The sequence below is a fragment of the Nicotiana tomentosiformis genome, chromosome 7, assembly GCF_000390325.3.
Source record: "Nicotiana tomentosiformis chromosome 7, ASM39032v3, whole genome shotgun sequence".
Lineage (NCBI taxonomy): Eukaryota > Viridiplantae > Streptophyta > Magnoliopsida > Solanales > Solanaceae > Nicotiana > Nicotiana tomentosiformis.
In genome coordinates this window covers 29,552,229-29,573,151 of record NC_090818.1, presented here as the reverse complement: position 1 = coordinate 29,573,151, position 20,923 = coordinate 29,552,229, and the positions used below count along the sequence as shown (strand labels likewise).

The window sequence follows — 20,923 nt, the reverse complement described above, 5'->3', positions numbered from 1 at the left end:
TAGTACACCAATTCAATGTTCATTAGGAAGTGCAACATGATTAACTCTCACTCTTATGTTAGATAACTTGTTGATGCATATCGCTTTCCCTTTCTAGATTTCTTTTTTGTTAAACCATTTCATAAGTTTTTGCCAACAAAGAGGAACAGAAGAATGAAGGAAATTGAAAATGATGTTCAGGCCTCAATGAGAGGCATTATTGAGAAAAGAGTGAAGGCAATGAAAGCAAGAGGGGCAAATAGTGAGGATTTACTTGGTATATTGTTGGAATCTAACTTTAAAAAAATTGAACAAAGTGGACACAAGAACTTTGGAATGAGCATTGAAGAAGTCATTGGATAATGCAAGTTATTCTATTCTGCTGGCCAAGAGACTACATCAGCATTGCTTGTATGAACTCTAATGTTGTTGAGTAGTGTCACGATCCAAAATCTCATATGTCGTGATGGCGCCTATCGTAATACTAGGCAAGTCGACAACCACAATAAATCACGCGATTCATTAATTTGAAAACATAATAAAATATGTTTAAGAGAAAAATCCCATAAATACTAATACAACTTTCCCAAAAATACGGGTGTCACTAAGTGCATGAGCTTCTATACAAAAACTTGGTCTGAAACACTGTCTAGGAAGATAACACAACAAAAATAAAACTAAAGGATAAAAGAGGAAACTCAAGGTCTGCGGACGCCAAAGCAGCTACCTTGATAGTCTCCGAACTGATAAAAGCTCCCAAAATCAGCAAACACCATACCCGGAAGTACGACAATTTATGGATCCGTACGGACAACTCACGTGTTGCACGAACAACTCATGTGCCAATAGTATCAATATATGGATCCTCCCGGTATAGTCACAGGCTTCCAATCCAAACATATCATACATGAGTAGTTAAGCAAATATACATGTCTGTGATGAATGAAATATAATTTAAATACTCTTGGACTGGTATAAATGACATGCTAAAGTGTAGACATGTGCAAAGTGTTCTATCGTAGCTAAATTCGACAATTTTGTCATTTAAAAGAATTTATCAATTTCGTTTAGGGATTAAACCTCTATGTAGCCTCAAACATGGCTCAAAAAGTTCACAACAAATGTTACAAATAGGGGAACATCATAACTTAAAGCTTAGCAGTAAGTCCTTGAATCATAAGAGCCCAGGGCATAACACGATTATGAATAAATAAATCCCGGTGCCCGCACATGGGGTTCATTACCACTCCTATGCGCACCCAATAACATGTAGCTATCATAACAATTCAGGCAAGTAGTGCCTTAACCGAGTTTAAATAAGATACTTACCTCAAAAAAATTGAATTGCCCTGCTAGAAAGTCCTTGCCTCGTGAATCGACCTCTAAATACCTCGAATTTAATCATAACAATTCGACACAATCAACACCAATTATATGAATCAATTCCATATAAAATATTCTAAATTCTTAATCATAGTAAAAAAGTCAACGAAAAAGTAAACTGTGGGGAACTCATCTCGGATTCCGACAGAAGTTAGAAAATAAGAACGCCCATTCAACCACGAGTCTAACCATACTATATTTATCAAATTTCGATATTAATTTGACCTCCAAATTCTCAATTAAAGTCTATGAAATTTTCTACAAATTTACGACTCAAATACTATTTAAATGATGAAAACAATGATTGATTCACATATAAAATCCAAACCCAACTTAGAATATCTTACCCCAACAATTTTCTTGAAAGTTCCTCCAAAACGCGCCTCAATCTGAGCTCCCAATATCTCAAAAATGAGAAAAATATCGGAACCCCATCTGTTTTGTATCCTTCCCAGTGCTTTCGCACCTGTGGCTTAATTTCGCTTTCTCGATACCGCTTCTGCGGTCAAGCTTTTGCTTATGCGAAGTCACGCCAGGACCCCGACTCGCACACCTGCGGGTGCGCTTCTGCGAGCGATGGTTCGCTTCTGCGGTCCAGTCCCCAAATTTCATTTCCGCTTCTACGATAAACCTTCCGCATCTGCGAGCTCGCAGATACGGCACACGCTTCGCACCTGCGATCTTCAAGTAGCCCATCCAAACTCGTACTTGCGATGCCTGAGAAGCTTCTGCGTGGTTGCACCAGCAGAAAAACCCCTCGCAGTTGCGATTGCACTAGAACTGAAGCTTCAACATCTCCCAAGCCCAATTCTCAACTCGAATTCAATCCGAATCAAACCCGAGGCTCCAGAGACCTCAACCAAATATACCAACATGTCCTAAAACACGATACGAACTTAGTCGAGGTCTCAAATCACATTAAACAATGCTAAAACCACAAATCGCCCCCCAATTCAAGCCTAATGAAAACTAAGAAATTAACTTCTACATTCGATATCGAAACCTATCAAATCAAGTCCGATTGACCTCAAATTTTACACACAAGTCATAAATGATATAACAGACCTATTAAAATATCCGAAACCCAAAATCTGAGCCCGATAAAAATAAAGTCAACTCTCGGTCAAACTTCTCAATTTCCAAAAATTCTAATTTTTCAACTTTTGTCGATTCAAGCCAAATTCAACTACTGACTTCCAAATAAATATCCGTACACACTCCTAATCCAAAATTACCATATGAAGCTATTGGAATCATCGAAACTATATTCAGGGGTCTTTTACATATAAGTCAACATCAGGTTCAAATTAAGCTTCTAACTTTGAGACTAAGTGTGACTTATTCCGAAACGTTCCCGGAATCAAACCAACTACCCCGACAAGTCACATAGCAATAATTGAACATAGAATAAGCAGTAAATGGGGGAACGGGACTATAATACTCAAAACGACCAACCGGGTCATTGCATTCTCCCCCTCTTAAACAAACGTTCATCATCGAACGAGTCTTGAATTATACCTGGAGTCTCAAATAGGTATGGATATCTGCTCCGTATCTCCTTCCCGGTCTCCCAAGTAGCCTCCCCAGCTGGTTGGCCTCTGTACTGCAATTTCACTGAAGCTATGTTCTTTGACCTTAACTTTCGAACCTGCCAATCTAAAATGTCCACCGGTTCCACATTATAAGTCAAATCACCATCTAACTGAATCGTACTGAAATCCAAAACATGAGATGGATCGCCGACATACTTCTGGAGCTTCGAAACATGAAACACTAGATGGACACTCGATAGATTAGGCGACAATGCACGTTTATAAGCCACCCTCCAATCCTCTCAATTACCTCAAAAGGCCCAATATACCAATGGCTCAACTTGCCCTTCTTCCCGAACCTCACAAAACCCTTCATAGGCGAAACTCTGAGTAATACCTTCTCCCCCACAATGTAAGAAATATCACGAACCTTTTGATCGGCGTAACTCTTCTATCTAGACTATGCAGTGCAAAGCCGATGCTAAATCAACTTGAGCTTGTCCAAAACATCCTGAACGAAGTCAGTACCCAATAGCCTAGCCACACCCGGCTCAAACCAACCCACCGGTGACCGACACTGTCTCCCATACAAAGCCTCATATAGAGCCATCTGAATGCTCGATTGGCAGCTGTTGTTGTAGGCAAACTCTGCAAGCGGCATAAACTGATCCTAAAAACCCTCAAAATCTATAACACAAGCACGTAACATATCTTTCAATATCAGAATAATGTGCTCGGACTGTCCGTCTGTTTGAGGGTGAAATATTGTACTCAACTACTAAACCCGTGTGCCCAACTCTCGCTGCACTACTCTCCAAAACTGTGATGTAAACTGCTTGCTCCGATCTGAAATGATGCACACCGTCATGTCGTGAAGGCGAACAATATCAAAAATATAAATCTCAGTCAACCACTCCAAAGAATAAAGTAGTCCCAACTGGAATAAAATGTGTGGACTTGGTCAACCGATCCACAATCACCCAAATAGCATCAAACTTCCTCGAAGTCTGTGGGAGCCCAACTACGAATTCCATGGTGATACACTCCCATTTTCACTCGTACTTTACCTGTTGGCAATTTAGGCACCGAGCTACAAACCCTACGATGTCTTTATTCACCCTCCTCAACCAATAATGTTGCCTCAAGTCCTGATATATCTTTGCGGCCCCTGGATGAATGGAATACCGCAAACTGTGGGCCTCTTCAAGAATTAACTCACACAGCCCATCTACATTAGGCACACAAATCTGACCCTAAATCCTCAACATCCCATCATCTCCAATAGTAACATATTTGGCATCACCGTGTCCTTTAGGACAAGTAAATGGGGATCATCATACGGACGCTCTCTGATGCGATCATATAAGGAAGACCGAGAAACCATACAAGCTAGAACCCGACTGGGCTCCGAAACATCTAATCTCATGAAACGATTAGCTAAGGCCTGAACATCTGATGCAAGCGGTCTCTCACCAACATGAATAAATGCAAGACTACCCATACTCACCACCTTTCTACTCAAGGCATCAGCCACCACATTGGCCTTCCCGGGAGGATACATAATAGTAATATCTATAACGGCCCGGACGATCGTTTTAAGTGTATTAGCCCCGATCCCCTATTAACTTGGTGCAAGGCTGAAGCAGGACTCTGCTAGTGTAACCACACCTACGGAACTTTGATCGCAGCTGCGAACTCGCAGGTGCAGGTCAGGTTGCACAGATGCGAAGGTTTGGACTAGGGGCTGTGGAGCGCAGATGCGGAGGGTGTTCCGCAGGTGCGAACTCGCAACTGCGCTTGGAGGGTCACATAAGCGAACGCGGGAGTTTGAGGCTGGTCCGCAGAAGCTGGTTTTGTTGCGCAGAAACGCGCCCGCAGAAGCGGGGTTATGACCGTAGAAGCGGTTGGACGACTTATTGGCCTCCGCAGATGTGAGGGACAGACCGCAAAAGCAGTGCCGTAGAAGCAGCTAATGTGACCGCAGAAGCGAGAAGCCTGGGCAGTGTTTAAAATCGAAGGGCTTCGTGACTTTTGTCATTTTGGACTTTGCAAACTCGGTTTAGGGCAATATTTGAGAGCATTTTCGAGGGATTTCTTGAGGTAAGTACCTTGTGCTTATTTTTGATCAATAATCTTGCTTCCCCATTTTTTTTCTCACATAGTTAGTGTGTATTTAAGGTAGAAATTGAGAGTTAGAGGTTAGGGATTTGGTGAGTTGATTAGAGGAATTGAGTGGCGATTTGGTATCGATTTTTGGTAATTTTGGTATAGGTGAACTCGTGATCGAGTGGGTGTTTGTATTTTATGACTTTTTCCCGATTCCGTGACGTGGGTTCGGGTCGACCTTTTGGGTCGAATTTTTGATTCTTTGCTAAAATCATAGATTTATTATTTAAATTAGTTTATCGTAATTGTATTCATGATATGTAATTGATTTTCGATAGATTTGGGAAATTAGGAGTTGGAAAATCGAGGGAAAGTCATTATTACAGAATGATTGGGCTTGGTTCGAGGTAAGTGGCTTGTCTAACCTTGTGTGGGGGGAAATCCCCTTAGGATTTAGTGCTGTTGTGATATGTGAGCGCCGTGTACGTGAGGTGACGAGTACGTACACAGTCTATTTGTTGTGAAACCCAATTTATTTTACTGAGTAGCAACCTATTTTTCCTTTAATTTGAGTTATACCGTTTAAATAAGTATTAGTCTATTTTCATTCTTAATCGAGTTGTTCCAATATGTGTAGATATCATGTTTAGTCTAATACCGTATGTCTACCTGCTTTAACTACTCATTTGAACTCTGTGAAGCATGCCTAGTTGATTTCCTTCTTTTTCTTGTTCTTTATCAGTATAACTGTAGAAATCTTTCCGTTAAATATTGTATTTATCTGTTTGAGCTGTGTGTTTAATTTTGAGACTACGAGGCGATTTCTCAGGAGTTCTCCTTGAATATTTACTTTTGAGACTACGAGGCGGTTCCTCGGGAGTTCTCCCTGCATATTTACTTTTGAGACTACGAGGCGGTTCTTCGAGAGTTCTCCCTGCACATTTACTTTTGAGACTACGAGGCAGTTCCTTGGGAGTTCTCCCTGCATATTTACTTTTGAGACTACAAGGCGGTACCTCAGGAATTCTCCCTGTATATTTTGTTTTGGGACTACGAGATGGTATCTCGGGAGCACCCCTGTTGTTATATCATTGTGCGGTATTGTTATTGCTTTGTGAATACTTTCTGTTATCTTCTCCATTTTACTTTATTTTATTATAGCATCTGTCTTATTATTATATCCCAGTAGGGCCCAGACCTGACCTCGTCACTACTCTACCGAGGTTAGGCTTGGCACTTACTGGGTGCCATTGTGGTGTACTCATGCAACTCTTTTGCTCATGTTTTGTGCACAGATCTAGGTACTTTTTATCAGCCCCCTACTAACTGAGAGTGCTTGCTGTTGTACGGATCCTTTAAGGTATATCTGCTGTGTCCGCAGACCATGGAGTCCCCCTCTCTCATATGTCATTTACCTTTCGTATTTCTTTTATTAGACTCTGGTGTATAGAGATTCTAGTTTCCTTCTGTAGCTTTTGACTTACGATGTTTCGGGTTTTGGGAAGACTGTGTATTTATAGAGTATTGGTTATTGTACATGTCGAGGTGCATTGTTAGTAGTTACTCAGTTATCCACTACTGTTAGTTGCCAAGTTTTACTTTCGTTTTTTGTTATTTTCTGAAATTTGTTAGGCTTACCTAGTCGTAGAGACTAGGTGCCATCACGACGTTATACGAAGGGAGTTTGGGTCGTGACAAGTGAACTAGGTGTCGTCACGGCATTATACAGAGGGAGTTTGGATCGTGACAAGTTGGTATCAAAGCTCTAATTTCATAGGTGTCGTGAGTCACAAGAAAGTTTAGTAGAGTCTCACGAATCGGTACAGAGACGTCTGTATTTATCTTCGGGAGGCTGTGGAACTGTTAGGAAATATTACACTTCTTTGATTCCTTGTCGTGCGAAATTGTTGACTTCGAAATTCTAAACTTCTGTATTCTATTCTCTCACAGATGGTGAGGACACGTACATGCGGATATGATGACCAGGCACCCGCTTCCCCTGCTAGAGTCGCGAGAGGCCGGGGTAGGGGTAGAGGCCGAGGACGTCCACTCGGTGCAGCCAGAGCACCTGCACGAGCTGCTATAGAGGAGCCCCCAGTAGCTCTAGTTGGAGGGCAGACACCTAAGGTACCTGTTGCTGCATCAGCCCTCCAGGAGACTCCAGCCCAGTTTCTGAGCATGTTCAGCACCTTAGCTCAGGCTGGATTGATTCTACTTTCTCCTGCCACATCGCAGGCTGGGGGAGGAGCACAGACTCCCGTCGCCGGTACCCTAGAGCAGCGAGTTCAGGTAGACCAGGATCTAGAGATCATACCAGTGCAGCTGGTAGCTCCAGCTCAGCCCGAGGTTAGGACAGCAGTTTCTGAGGCGGAGAAACTCAGACTTGAGAGGTACAAGAAGTACCACCTTCCTATCTTCAGTGAATTGGCGTCAGAGGATGTCCAGGGTTTTCTGGAGGAGTGTCACCGTATTCTCTGTACTATGGGTGTAGCAGAGTCGAGTGGAGTTTTTTTTTACTGGATTCCAGCTTAGAGAAGTAACCTATCAGTGGTGGCGTGCTTATGAGTTGGGTAGTCCGGTTGAGGCAGCTTCACTTACATGGACTCAGTTCTCGGACATATTCTTGAGGGAGTATATTCCCGAGAGTCTCAGAGACGCATGGCGCATGGAGTTTGAGCAGCTGCGCTAGGGTGCTATGACTGTCTCAGAGTATGCAATTCCTTTCAGTGATTTGGCCCGACATGCACTGGCCTTGGTTGCCATAGTTTGAGAGAGGGTTCGTCGGTTTATTGAGGGACTCCACCCCAGTATCAGGCTTAGCATGGCCCGAGAGTTGGAGATGGTTATTTCTTACCAGCAGGTTGTGAGTATTGCCAGGAGATTGGAGGGTAAGCTTTCTTGGGAGAGAGATAGAGAGGAGAGGGAGGCCAAGAGGTCTCGAGAGTCTGGCACTTATAGTGGTACTCGTGCCCCAGCAACAGTTTGCCATGGTAGGGGCTTTGGGAGTTGCCCGGTTCATTCAGCTATTCCAGCCGCCAGTGGTATTCCGGTCCCTTCTAGGCCCCAGGAGACTTATTATGCACCGCTAGTATCTAGTGCACCTCTTGCATAGGGTGCTTTAAGCGGTCAGTTCAGTAGACCTGGCCCAAGCCAGTCACATCAGCCACGCTCTCCGAGGGCTTGTTTTGAGTGTGGCTACACCCGCCATATGGTGAGGGATTGCCCTAGACTTAGGAGGGTTGCAGCTCTACTGAATTCTCAGGCACAACGTTCTCCACGGGGTCCTCAGGCTATGATTACAGCACCAACTACCGCCCCATCTTCTCAGCCGACTCGAGGTGGAGGTCGGGGAGGTCGCCCTAAAGAGGGAGGCCAGGCCATATATTATGCTCTTCCTACTTGTACAAATGTAGTTGCTTCCGACTCTGTCATTACAAGTATTGTTCCGGTCTGTCATAGAGATGCATCAGTCTTATTTGATCCAGGCTCCACTTATTCCTATGCGTCCTTTTATTTTTCCCTATATTTCGGCGTATCTCGAGATTCTTTGTGTTTCTCTGTTTATGTGTCTACTCCTGTGGGAGATTATCTTGTTGTGGACCACGTGTACCGGTCGTGTTTGATTGCTCTTTGTGATTTTGAGACCAGAGCCGATTTATTATTGCTCAGTATGGTAGACTTTGATGTTATCTTGGGCATGGACTGGTTGTCACCCCATTATGTTATTCTTGATTGTCATGCTAAGACCATGACGCTGGCTATGCCAGGATTACTATGATTAGAGTGGAGAGGTACCTTACAGTATACTCCCAGCAGAGTTATTTCATTTCTTAAAGCTCAACGAATGGTTGAGAAGGGGTGTGACGCATATCTAGCTTATGTGAGAGATGTCAGTATTGATACCCATACAGTTGAGTCAGTTCTGCCCGATAGAGATATTGATTTTGGAATTTATTTGTTGCTGGGCACTCAGCCCATCTCTATTCCTCCATATCATATGGCTCCTCCTGAGTTGAAGGAGTAGTTACAGGAGTTGCTTGATAAAGGCTTCATTCGGCCCAGTGTGTCACCTTGGGGTGCTCCCGTCTTATTTGTGAAGAAGAAGGATGGTTCTATACGGATGTGTATTGATTACCGCCAGTTAAACAAAGTTATAGTGGAGAACATGTATCCATTGCCTCGTATTGATGACTTGTTGGATCAGTTACAGGGTGCCAGGGTGTTTTCCAAGATTGACTTGCGTTCAGGCTATCATCAGTTGAAGATTCGAGAGCCAGATAGCCCGAAGACTACTTTCAGGACTCGGTACGGTCACTACGAGTTCCTTGTGATGTCATTTGGGCTGACCAATGCCCCAGCAGCATTTATGCACTTGATGCACAGTGTGTTCCGGCCCTATCTTGACTCATTTGTAGTTATGTTTATTGACGACATTCTGGTGTACTCCCGGACTCGAGAGGATCATGAGAAGCACCTGATGACTGTGCTTTAGACCTTGAGAGAAAAAAAGTTTATATGCAAAATTTTCAAAGTGTGAGTTTTGGCTTGACTCAGTGGTATTTTTGGGTCATGTAGTATCGAGTGATGGGATCAAGGTGGATCCGAAGAAGGTTGAAGCAGTGCAGAGTTGGACCAGACCGTCCTCAGCTACGGAGATCCGGAGTTTTCTTTGTTTGGCGGGGTATTACCACCGTTTTGTAGAGGGATTCTCATCCATTGCAGCACCTATGACCAGGCTGACCCAGAAGGGGGCTCCGTTCAGGTGGACAGAGGAGTGTGAGGAGACTTTTCAGAAGCTCAAGACAGCTTTGACTACAGCCACAGTATTGGTATTGCCTACAGGTTCAGGGTCTTATACAGTATACTGTGATGCGTCGCGGATTGGTCTCGATGCGGTGTTGATGCAGGACGGTAGGGTGATTGCCTATGCGTCCAGACAGCTAAAGGTGCATGAAAAGAACTATCATGTCCATGACCTTGAGCTAGCAGCTATTGTTCATGCCTTGAAGATTTGGCGGCACTATTTGTACGGTGTCCCTTGTGAGATTTATACCGATCATCGGAGTTTGCAATATCTGTTTAAACAGAAGGATCTTAACTTGCGTCAGCGGAGGTGGTTGGAGCTACTTAAGGATTATGATATCACCATTTTTTACCATCCAGAGAAGGTCAATGTCGTGGTCGATGCTTTGAGTCGTCGGGCAGAGAGTTTGGGGAGTTTAGCATATCTACCAGCAGACAGACAATTGAAGTTGGATGTTCAGGCCTTGGCCATCTAGTTTGTTAGATTGGATATTTCTTAGCCGAGTCGAGTAATGGCTTGTGTGGTCTCTCAGTCTTCTCTTTATGATCCTATCAGGGAGCGTCAGTATGATGACCCCCATCTGCTTGTCCTTAAGGACACGGTCCAGCACGGTGATGCTAAGGAGGTCACCATTAGGGATGATGGTGCATTGAGGATGCAGGGCAGGCTATGTGTGCCCAATATAGATGGGTTGCGTATGTTGATTCTCTAGGAGGCTCACAGTTTGCGATACTCCATTTATCCGGGTGCCGCGAAGTTGTATCTGGACTTGAGACAACATTACTGGTGGATGAGAATGAAGAAGGACATAGTGTAGTATTTAGCTCAGTGTCTAAATTTCCAGCAGGTGAAGTATGAGCATCAGCGGCCAGGTGGGTTGCTTCAGAAGTTAGAGATTCTGGAGTGGAAATGGGAGCGGATCACTATGGATTTCGTTGTTGGACTCCCACGGATTCAGTGGAGGTTTGATGTAGTTTGGGTGATTGTGGATAGGCTGACAAAGTCAGCTCATTTCATTCCTGTGATGACTACTTATTCTTCCGAGCAGTTGGCTCGAATTTATATCCGCGAGATTATCAGGCGTCATGGCGTACCGGTATCTATCATATCTGACTGGGGTACGTAGTTGACATCACGGTTCTGGAGGGCTGTACAATAGAAGTTGGGTACCTGGGTTGAGTTGAGCACATCATTTCACCCTCAGACGGATGGGACAATCCGAGAGCACTATTTAGATACTGAAGGATATGCTCTGTGCTTGTGTGATAGATTTTGGGGGTGCTTGGGACCAATTTTTTCCACTTGCGGAGTTTGCTTACAATAACAGTTATCAGTCGATCATTCAGATGGCACCGTATGAGGCCGTATATGGGAGGCGGTGTCGTTCTCCAGTAGGTTGGTTTGAGCCGGGTGAGGCTAGGCTATTGGGTACAGACTTGGTTTAGGATGCCTTGGAGAAAGTTAAAATTTATTCAGGATCGACTTCGTTCAACCTAGTCCAGACAGAAGAGTTATGCGGATCGGAAGGTTCGCGATGTTGCATTCATGGTGAGAGAGTGGGTCCTGCTCTGGGTGTCACCCATGGAGGGTGTTATGAGGTTCGGAAAGAAGGGCAAGTTGAACCCAAGGTTTATCGGCCCATTCGAGGTGTTGCGGTGTGTTGGGGAGGTTGCTTATGAGCTTACCTTGTCTCCCAGTCTAGCAAGAGTTCATCCGGTATTCCATGTTTCTATGCTCCGGAAGTATCATGGTGATCTGTCTCATGTGTTAGATTTCAGCTCAGTCCAGTTAGACGAAGATCTATCTTATGTTGAGGAGCCAGTGGCTATTTTGGACATGTAGGTTCGAAAGCTGAGGTCAAAGAACATTACTTCCGTGAAGGTTCAGTGGAGGGGTTAGCCGGTCGAGGAGGCGACTTGGGAGACCGAGCATGATATGCACAGCCGCTATCCTCATCTTTTCACCACTTCAGGTATGTCTCCATGCTCGTTCGATGAAGAATGATTATTTTAAGAGAGGGAGGATGTAACGACCCGGCCGGTTGTTTTGAGTGAATTAGCTCCGATCCCCTATTAACTGCTTCCCCCATATCGTTTTCTGCATATGTGACTTACCAGGAGGTTTTGTTTTTGGTTTCGGAGTGTTTTGGGATATTTAGTCCCTAAACGGAAGCTTAAGCCTTAGGATTTTGACCGTAGTCGAAACTGTGTGAAGACGACTCCGGAATAGAGTTTCATTGGTTCCGTTAGCTCCGTTAGGTGATTTTGGACTTAGAGTGTGTCTGTAATGTGAATTGGAGGTCTGTAGCTAAATTAGGCTTGAATTGGCGAAAGTCGAATTTTTGGAGATTTTGACTGGTAGTGGACTTTTTAATATCGGGATCAGATTCAGATTCCGGAAGTTAGAGTAGGTCCGTAATGTTGAATATGACTTGTGTGCAAAATTTTAGGTTAATCGGACGTGATTTGGTAGGTTTCGGTATCGGTTGTAGAAGTTTGAAGTTTCAAAGTTCATTAAGTTTGAATTGGAGGGTGATTTGTGTTTTTAGCATTGTTTAATATGATTTGAGGGCTCCACTATGTTCGTATGATGTTTTAGGACTTGTTGGTATGTTTGGTTGAGGTCCCGGGGGCCTCGGGTGGATTCCGGATGGCTAATGGATCAAAAAAAGGACTTGGTACATGGTTGAAGCAGGACTCTGCTGGTGTAACAGCACCTGCAGAGCTTTGATCATAGGTGCGAGCTCGTAGGTGCGGGCCAGGTTGCGCAGATGCGAAGGTTTGGACTGAGGGTTGTGGAGCGCAGATGCGGAGGGTGTTCTGCTGGTGCAAACTTGCACCTGCGCCTAGAGGGTCGCAGAAGCGGACGCGGGAGTTTGAGGCTGGTCCGCAGAAGTGCGCCCGCAGAAGTGGGGTTATGACCGAAGTAGCGGTTGGGCAGCATAGTGGCCTCCGCAGATGCGAGGGCCAGACCGCAAAAGCGGTGCCGCAGAAGCGGCTAATGTGACAGCAGAAGTGAGAAGCCTGGGCAGTGTTTAAAACCGAAGGGCTTCGTGATTTTGTCATTTTGGACTTTGCAAACTCGGTTTAGGGTGATGTTTGAGAGCATTTTCGAGGGATTTCTTGAGGTAAGTCCCTTGTGCTTATTTTTGATCAATAATCTTGCTTCCCTATTTATTTTCCCACATAGTTAGTGTGTATTTAAGGTGAAAATTGGGAGTTAGAGGTTAGGGATTTGGTGAGTTGATTTGAGGAATTGAGTGGCGATTTGGTATCGGATTTTGGTAATTTTGGTATGGGTGAACTCGTGGTCGAGTGGGTGTTTGTATTTTGTGACTTTTTTTTGATTCCGTGACATGGGCCCGGGTCTACTTTTTGGCCAGAATTTTCGATTCTTTGCTAAAATCATAGATTTATTATTTAAATTAGTTTCTCGTAATTGTATTCATGATATGTAATTTCTTTTGGCTAGATTTGGCCATTCGAAAGTCGGAAAATCGAGGAAAAGGCGTTATTACCGATTAATTGAGCTTGGTTTGAGGTAAGTGGCTTGCCTAACCTTGTATAGGGGAAATCCCCTTAGGATTTGGTGCTGTTGTGATATGTGAGCGTCGTATACGTTAGGTGACGAGTAGGTACACAGGCTATTTGTTGTGAAACCCGATTTATTTTACTAAGTAGCAACCTGTTTTTCCTTTAATTTGAGTTATGTCGTTTAAATAAGTATTAGTCTGTTATCATCCTTAATTGAGTTGTTCCAATATGTGTAGCTATCCTGTTTATTCTAATATCACATGTCTATATGCTTTAACTGCTAATTTGAACTCTGCGAAGCATGCCTAGTTGATTTCCTTCTTTTCCTTATTCTTGATTAGAATAACTGTAGAAATCTTGCTGTTAACTATTATATTTATCGGTTTGAGCTGTATGTTTACTTTTGAGACTACGAGGCAGTTCCTCAAGAGTTCTCCCTGCATATTTACTTTTGAGACTACAAGGTGGTTCCTCGGGAGTTCTCCCTGCATATTTACTTTTGAGACTACAAGGCGGTTCCTCTGGAGTTCTCCCTGCACATTTACTTTTGGGACTACGAGGCGGTTCTTTGGGAGTTCTCCCTGTATATTTACTTTTTAGACTATGAGGCGGTACCTCGGGAGTTCTCCCTGTATATTTACTTTTGGGACTATGAGACGGTATCTCGGGAGCGCCCCTGTTGTTATATCATTGTGCGGTGTTGTTATTGCTTTGTGAATATTTTCTGTTATCTTCTCCGTTTTACTTCATTTTATTATAGCATATGTCTTATTATTATATCCCAGTAGGGCGCAGACCTGACCTCGTCACTACTCTACCGAGGTTAGGCTTGGCACTTACTGGGTATCATTGTGGTGTACTCATGCTACTCTTCTGCACATGTTTTGTGTGCGGATCCAGGTACTTCTTATCAGCCCCGCTACTAGCTGAGAGTGCTTGCTGCTGTACGGAGATTTTAAGGTATATTTGCCGCGTCTGCAGACCTCGGAGTCCCCCGCTATTCTCTCCTATGTGATTTACTTTCCGTATTTCTTTTATTAGACTCTGGTGTATAAAGATTCTAGTTTCCTTCTGTAGCTTGTGACTTACGATGTTACGTGTTTTGGGAAGACTGTGTATTTATAGAGTATTGGTTATTGTACATGCCGAGTGGCATTGTTACTAGTTACTCAGTTATCCACTGTTGTTAATTGCCAAGTTTTACTTTCGTTTTTTGTTATTTTCTGAAATTTGTTAGACTTACCTAGTCGTAGAGACTAGGTGCCGTCACGACGTTATACAAAGGGAGTTTGGGTCGTGACAAGTGCACTAGGTGCCGTCACAACATTATACGAAGGGAGTTTGGGTCTTGACAATATCATAAACCTTTAGCAGCTCCAACCATCTACACTGTCTCAAATTTAGATCCTTTTATTTGAATAAGTGTTGTGGACTCTAGTGATCCGTAAATACCTCACAAGACACACCATAGAGGTAATGCCTCCAAATCTTCAATGCATGGACGATGGCTGCCAATTCCAAATCATGAACATGGTAGTTCTTCTCATGGGGCTTCAACTGACATGAAGCATAAGCAATCACTCACACATCCAATACCAACCCGAGAAGCATCACAATACACTGTATAAGAGACTAACGTTAAAGGTAAAACTAGAACTGGAGTTGTGGTCAAAGTAATCATGAGCTTCTGAAAGCTCTCCTCACACTCATACAACCACCGGAATGTAGCACCCTTCTAGGTCAATTTGGTAATAGGCGCTGTAATGGATGAGAAACCCTCTACAAAGCGACGATAATAACTAACCAAGCCACGAAAACTCTAAATCCCAGTAGCTGAAAATGGCATGTGCCAATGCTGAAGCGCCTCTATCTTCTTTGAATCTACCTCGATCCCTACACTGGACACCATGTGCCCTAAGAACGCCATTGAACTGAGCCAGAACTCACACTTGGAGAACTTGGCATAAATCTTCTCCTCCCTCAACCTCTGTAGTACAATCCTCAAATGCTGAGCATGATCCTCCTGACTACGGGAGTATACCAGGATATCATCAATAAATACTATGACAAACGAGTCAAGATATGGCTGAAATACACCGTTCATCAGATGCATAAATGATGCTGGGACATTGGTTAGCCCAAAAGACATCACAATGAACTCATAATGACCATAGCGGGTCTTGAATGCCGTCTTCAGAATATCCGAGTCCTGAATCTTCAACTGGTAGTACCCAAACCTCAAATTAATCTTAGAGAATACCCTCGCTCCCTGAAGTTGCTCAAATAAATCATCAATACGTGGTAAAGGATATTTGTTCTTGATAGTAACTTTGTTCAACTGCTTATAATCGATGCACATCCGCATAGTACCATACATTTGTTTCACAAAAAGAGCTGGTGCACCCCAAGGTGACATACTAGGCCTAATAAACCCCTTATCAAGAAGTTCCTGAAGTTGCTCTTTTAATTCTTTCAACTCAGCCGGTGCCATACGATACAGAGGAATAGAAATGGATTGAGTGCCCGGCACCAAGTCAATACCGAAATCAATATCCCTGTCGGGTGGCATACCCGACAGGTCTGCAAGAAATACATCTGGAAAGTCTCGCACTACCAGAACATAATCGATAGTAGGAATGTCAGCACTAGCATCTGTCACAAAGGCCAAATATGACAAACACCCCTTCCCAACCTTCCGTTGGGCCTTCAAATATAAAATTACTCTACTGGGAATATAATCTAGAGAACCTCTCCATTCGATCCTCGGCAACCCCATCATCGCCAATGTCACGGTCTTAGCGTGATAATCCAGAATAGCATGACATGGAGACAACCAATCCATACCCTAAATCACGTTAAAATCGACCATACTAAGCAATAAGAGATCAACTCTAGTCTCCAATCCCCCAATAGTCACCACACACGACTGATATACATGGTCCACAATAATAGTATCGCCCACCGGCGTAGATACATGAACATGTGATACTAAGGACTCACGAGACATATCCTAAAAATGAGCAAAGTAGGATGACACATAGGAATAAGTAGAACCAAAGTTAAATAATGTGGAAGCATCTCTGTGGAACACTAAAACAATACATGTGATCATTGCATCTGAAGCAACAGCCTCTGCCCTAGCAGGAATAACATAGAATCGGGCTTGACTGCTGCCTGATCGGCCTCCCCCTCTAGGGTGACCTTTAACTGCTTGAGCCCCACCCCGAGCTAGTTGCACGAGTGGTGCAGCTGCTGGTGCCAGTATCATCAGTCGAGAACTCTATTGTGGAACCCCACTCAATAGTTTAGGACAATCCCTCTTGAGATGACTCAAGTCCCCGCACTCAAAACAACCTCTCCTATGATGGAGCTGCTGCTCCTGATAACCCGAGGAACCGCCTGTAGAAACCTGAGCAGGCGAGCTAGGGTAAGAACTCTGCGCTGGTAATGCACTAAATTATGACTGACCCGGACAAGCATTGTAAGCACCGTGGCTAGCTGATGCACCACGATGAGCTAGGCGAGTGCCAGCCTATAAGGACGACCCATGTTGTGATGTGACTGACCCCCAGAAGGAACACTACTGAAACCACTCGAACTACGAGGCCTCTTAGCCTCCCCTCTTCGCAATCTCCTGACTGCGGACAAACTCTAGCCGCCGAGCAATATCAACTACCTCATCAAACTTTGCACCTGATGCATCCTCCCGAGTCATAAATAAACATAATCGATAGTTGAGGCCATTAATTAACCTTCTAATCCTCTCTCTCTCTGTGGGAACCAACCAGATCGCACAACGAGCCAACTATGAAAACCTCATATCAAACTGGGTTACAAACATGCCCTTCTGATGTAGCTACTCGAACTGTGTGTGCAGCTCCTCCCTGCGAGTATGTGGCATAAACTTCTCCAAGAAGAGAACGGAAAATTCATTCCATGAAAGTGGTGTTGCACCGACTGGTCTGTTCCTCTCATAGTCTTCCACCATTTGAAGGCTTCCCCTGTTAGCTGAATAGTAGTAAATGAGAACCCACTAGTCTCCAGAATACCCGATGTCTGAAGAATCTGCTGGCATCTATCCAAGAAATAATGAGCATCATCTGACTCAGCTCCACTGAATGATGGAAGCCTGAGCCTCCCAAACCTCTCTAGTCTCTTCTGCTCCTCATCACTCATAATGAGACTTCAACCGGCTAGACTGATAGTACCCCCGGTATCTGAGGTCTTTGCACCCACTGCTCTGGAGTATGGGCAATGGGAGTATGGGTACCTCCCCTTCCTAAGAAATAGTTGGTGCGGTCTGATCTGAAACCGCCTGAGCAAGGCTAGTGCAAATAGTCAATATCTGGGGCCAAAGTCTCTTGAAGGCGTGGAATCATAAAGGACACAACTGGTGCCTGAGCTGGTACCACCGGCTCAACTACATCTGGAATCTGCTCCTAAGTTGGAGCGACTGGCAGATCTACAAGTGTTATTCTAGCTGTTGTACGAGCTGCGCCTCGTCCTCTACCATGACCACGACCTCTCATGGCCCTGGCTATAGGTACTAATGGTCGTCCACCCGATCCGGTAGTACGTCTCCTCACCATCTGTGAGAGAATAGAATAACAAATATTTAGTTTCCAGAATCAACAAATTCGTACGACAAGAATACAAGAATGTGAATTTTTCCAAAGGATAAGTACATATGTCTCCGTATCGATCCACAAGAATCTACTAAACCTGCTCATGACTCGTGAGACCTACATAACCTAGGTTCTGATACCAACTTGTCACGACCCAAAATCTCACATGTCGTGATGGCGCCTATAGTAATACTAGGCAAGACGACAACCACACTAAATCACGCGATTAATTAATGTGAAAACATAATAAAATAGGTTTAAGAGAAAAATCCCATAAATACTAATACAACTTTTCCAAAAATCCGGGTGTCACTAAGTACATAAGCATCTATACAAAAACATATTCTGAAATACTGTCTAGGAAGATAGCACAACAAAAATAAAACTAAAAAAGATAAAGGAGGAGAGTCAAGGTCTGCGGACGCCAAAGCAACTACCTTGATAGTCTCTGAACTGATAAAATCTCCCAAAATCAGAAACCACCGTACTTGGAAGTACCGGGGTCTGCACATGAAGTATGGGTACAACTAACTAAATAAGTATCCTAAATATACAAGGCAAGGTAAGAGAAGCTTAAATTATGATGATATTAGTCACTTCGATGTGGTTCTGCCTTTATAAACCAACACAGAGCAATATTTACAACCAACTCCTCAAATTTTGTGATATGAATGACTGTAGGTTCATGTGCACAATTTCTCAAATACCCTGCTCAGATAATATCATAACATGTAGAGGAAGGAAAGACAATTAAATCAAATAAATGATCAAAGGAATATAATTTTCACACGTTGCATGGACAACTCACGTGCGACACAGACAACTCACGTATCAATAGTATCAATATATAGATCAGCATAGATAACTCACGTGCCAAATAGTATCAATATATGGTTCCGCACGGACAACTCATGTGCTGCACGGACAACTCACGTACCAATAGTATCAATATATGGATCCGTACGAAAAACTAACGTGGTGCACGGAGAACTCACGTGCCAGTAGTATCAATATATGGATCCTCACGGATAACTCACGTGATGCACGAACAACTCATGTGCCAATAGTATCAATATATGGATCCTCCCGGTATAGTTAGAGGCCTCCAATCCAAACATCTCATACATGAGCAGTTAAGAAAATATACATGTCTGTGATGAATGAAATAAGATTTTCATACTCCTAGACTGGTATAAACGACGTGCTAAAGTGTAGCCATGTGCAAATATCATAGCTAAATTCGATAATTTTGCCATTTAAAAGAATTTATCAATTTCGTTCGGGGATTAAACCTCTATGTAGCCTCAAATATGGCTCAAAAAGTTCACAACAAATGTTACAAATAGGGTAACATCATAGCTTAAAGCTTAGCAGTAAGTCCTCGACTCATAAAAGCCCGGGCATAACCTGATCATGAATAAATAAATCCTGGTGCCCGCACATGGGTTCATTCCCACCCATGTGCACGCCCAATAGCACGTAGCTATCATAACAATTCAGGCAACTAGTGCCTTAACCGAGTTTAAATAAGATACTTACCTCAAACAAAATAAATCACTCTGCTAGCAAGCCTTTGCCTCGGGAATCGGCCTCCGAATGCCTTAAATATATTCATAACAATTCGATACAATCAATACCAATTATAGGAATGAATTCCATATGAAAAATTCTAAATTCTTAATCACAGTCAAAAAGTTAACGAAAAAGTCAATTGTGGGCCCCACGTCTCGGATTCCGTCAAAAGTTATAAAATACGAATGCCCATTCAACCACGAGTCCAACCCTAAAAAATTTACCAAATTCCAACATCAATTCGATCTCCAAATACGCAATTAAAGTCTATGAAATTTCTACGAATTTCCAAATCACATACTAATTAAATGATGAAAACAATGATAGATTCACATATAAAATCCAAACTCGAGTTAGAATATCTTACCCCAACAATTTTCTTGAAAATTCCTCCAAAACTCGCCTTAATCCGAGCTCCCAAAAGTCTCAAAAATGTTGGAGCCCCCTCCGTTTTGTATTTTGCCCAGTGCTTTCGCACCTGCGACTCAATTTCGCTGTCGCGTTACTGCTTCTGTGGTCAAGCTTTCGCTTCTGCAAAGTCACGCCAGGTCCCCAACTCACGCACCTAGTGTCACGACCCAAAACTTAGCCTGTCGTGATGGCGCCTAACGTGGTACTGAGAAAGCCCACACTTCAAAATACTTCCACATTTTTAAATGAAAAATAAGAATAACACATATTTTAATCAACAAAAACTCTCAAAATGGATAGAAAGTCAAAATCAATATAGAAATTCACAACATCGGGGTATCAATGAGTACATGAGTATCTAAACATCACAAATCTTGGAGTACTGTCTATAATAGTCTGAAACTAAATACATAAAATGGAAAGATAGGGAATGAGAGACAAGGTCTGCGAAACACCAGGCAACTACCTTGAAATCTCCCAAAAGATCAACTGCGCGAAGGAATCAACACCCACCGTGTCCGGAAATACCTGGATATGCACACGAAGTGCAGGGTGTAGCGTGAGTACAACCAAATCAGTAAATAACAAGACTAAATAAAGGACTGAAAATAGTGACGAGCTTCACAGTTATAGTTCAATTACAGTAATTTCAACATAGGAAGGTAGGCATGCTTTCAAGTTCGACAATTTAGGCCATAACAGTTAATCCATGTCAAGTTCAAGTGAAACAGAATATAACATCTCGCAGAAATTACAAGACGGTGATACATGATAGTTGAAGTGCAACCGAAATGAAAGTCAAATGCATCCTCTCAGAGCAACAGTCACTCAGACCTCCCATTCACTCGTTCCTCACAGTCACTCATTCCTCTCAATGGCTCAGCACTCGGCACTCGCACTCAGTAGGTACATGCGCTCACTGGGGTGTGTACAGACTCCGGAGGGGCTCCTTCATCCCAAGCGCTATAACAAGCCAAT

At 43.3% G+C, this 20,923-nt stretch overlaps 1 pseudogene; it reads left to right on the top strand.

Moving 5' to 3' along the window:
* Positions 1–20,923, top strand: part of LOC138895412 (cytochrome P450 72A397-like) — a 28,627-nt pseudogene that overhangs the window by 3,286 nt on the left and 4,418 nt on the right.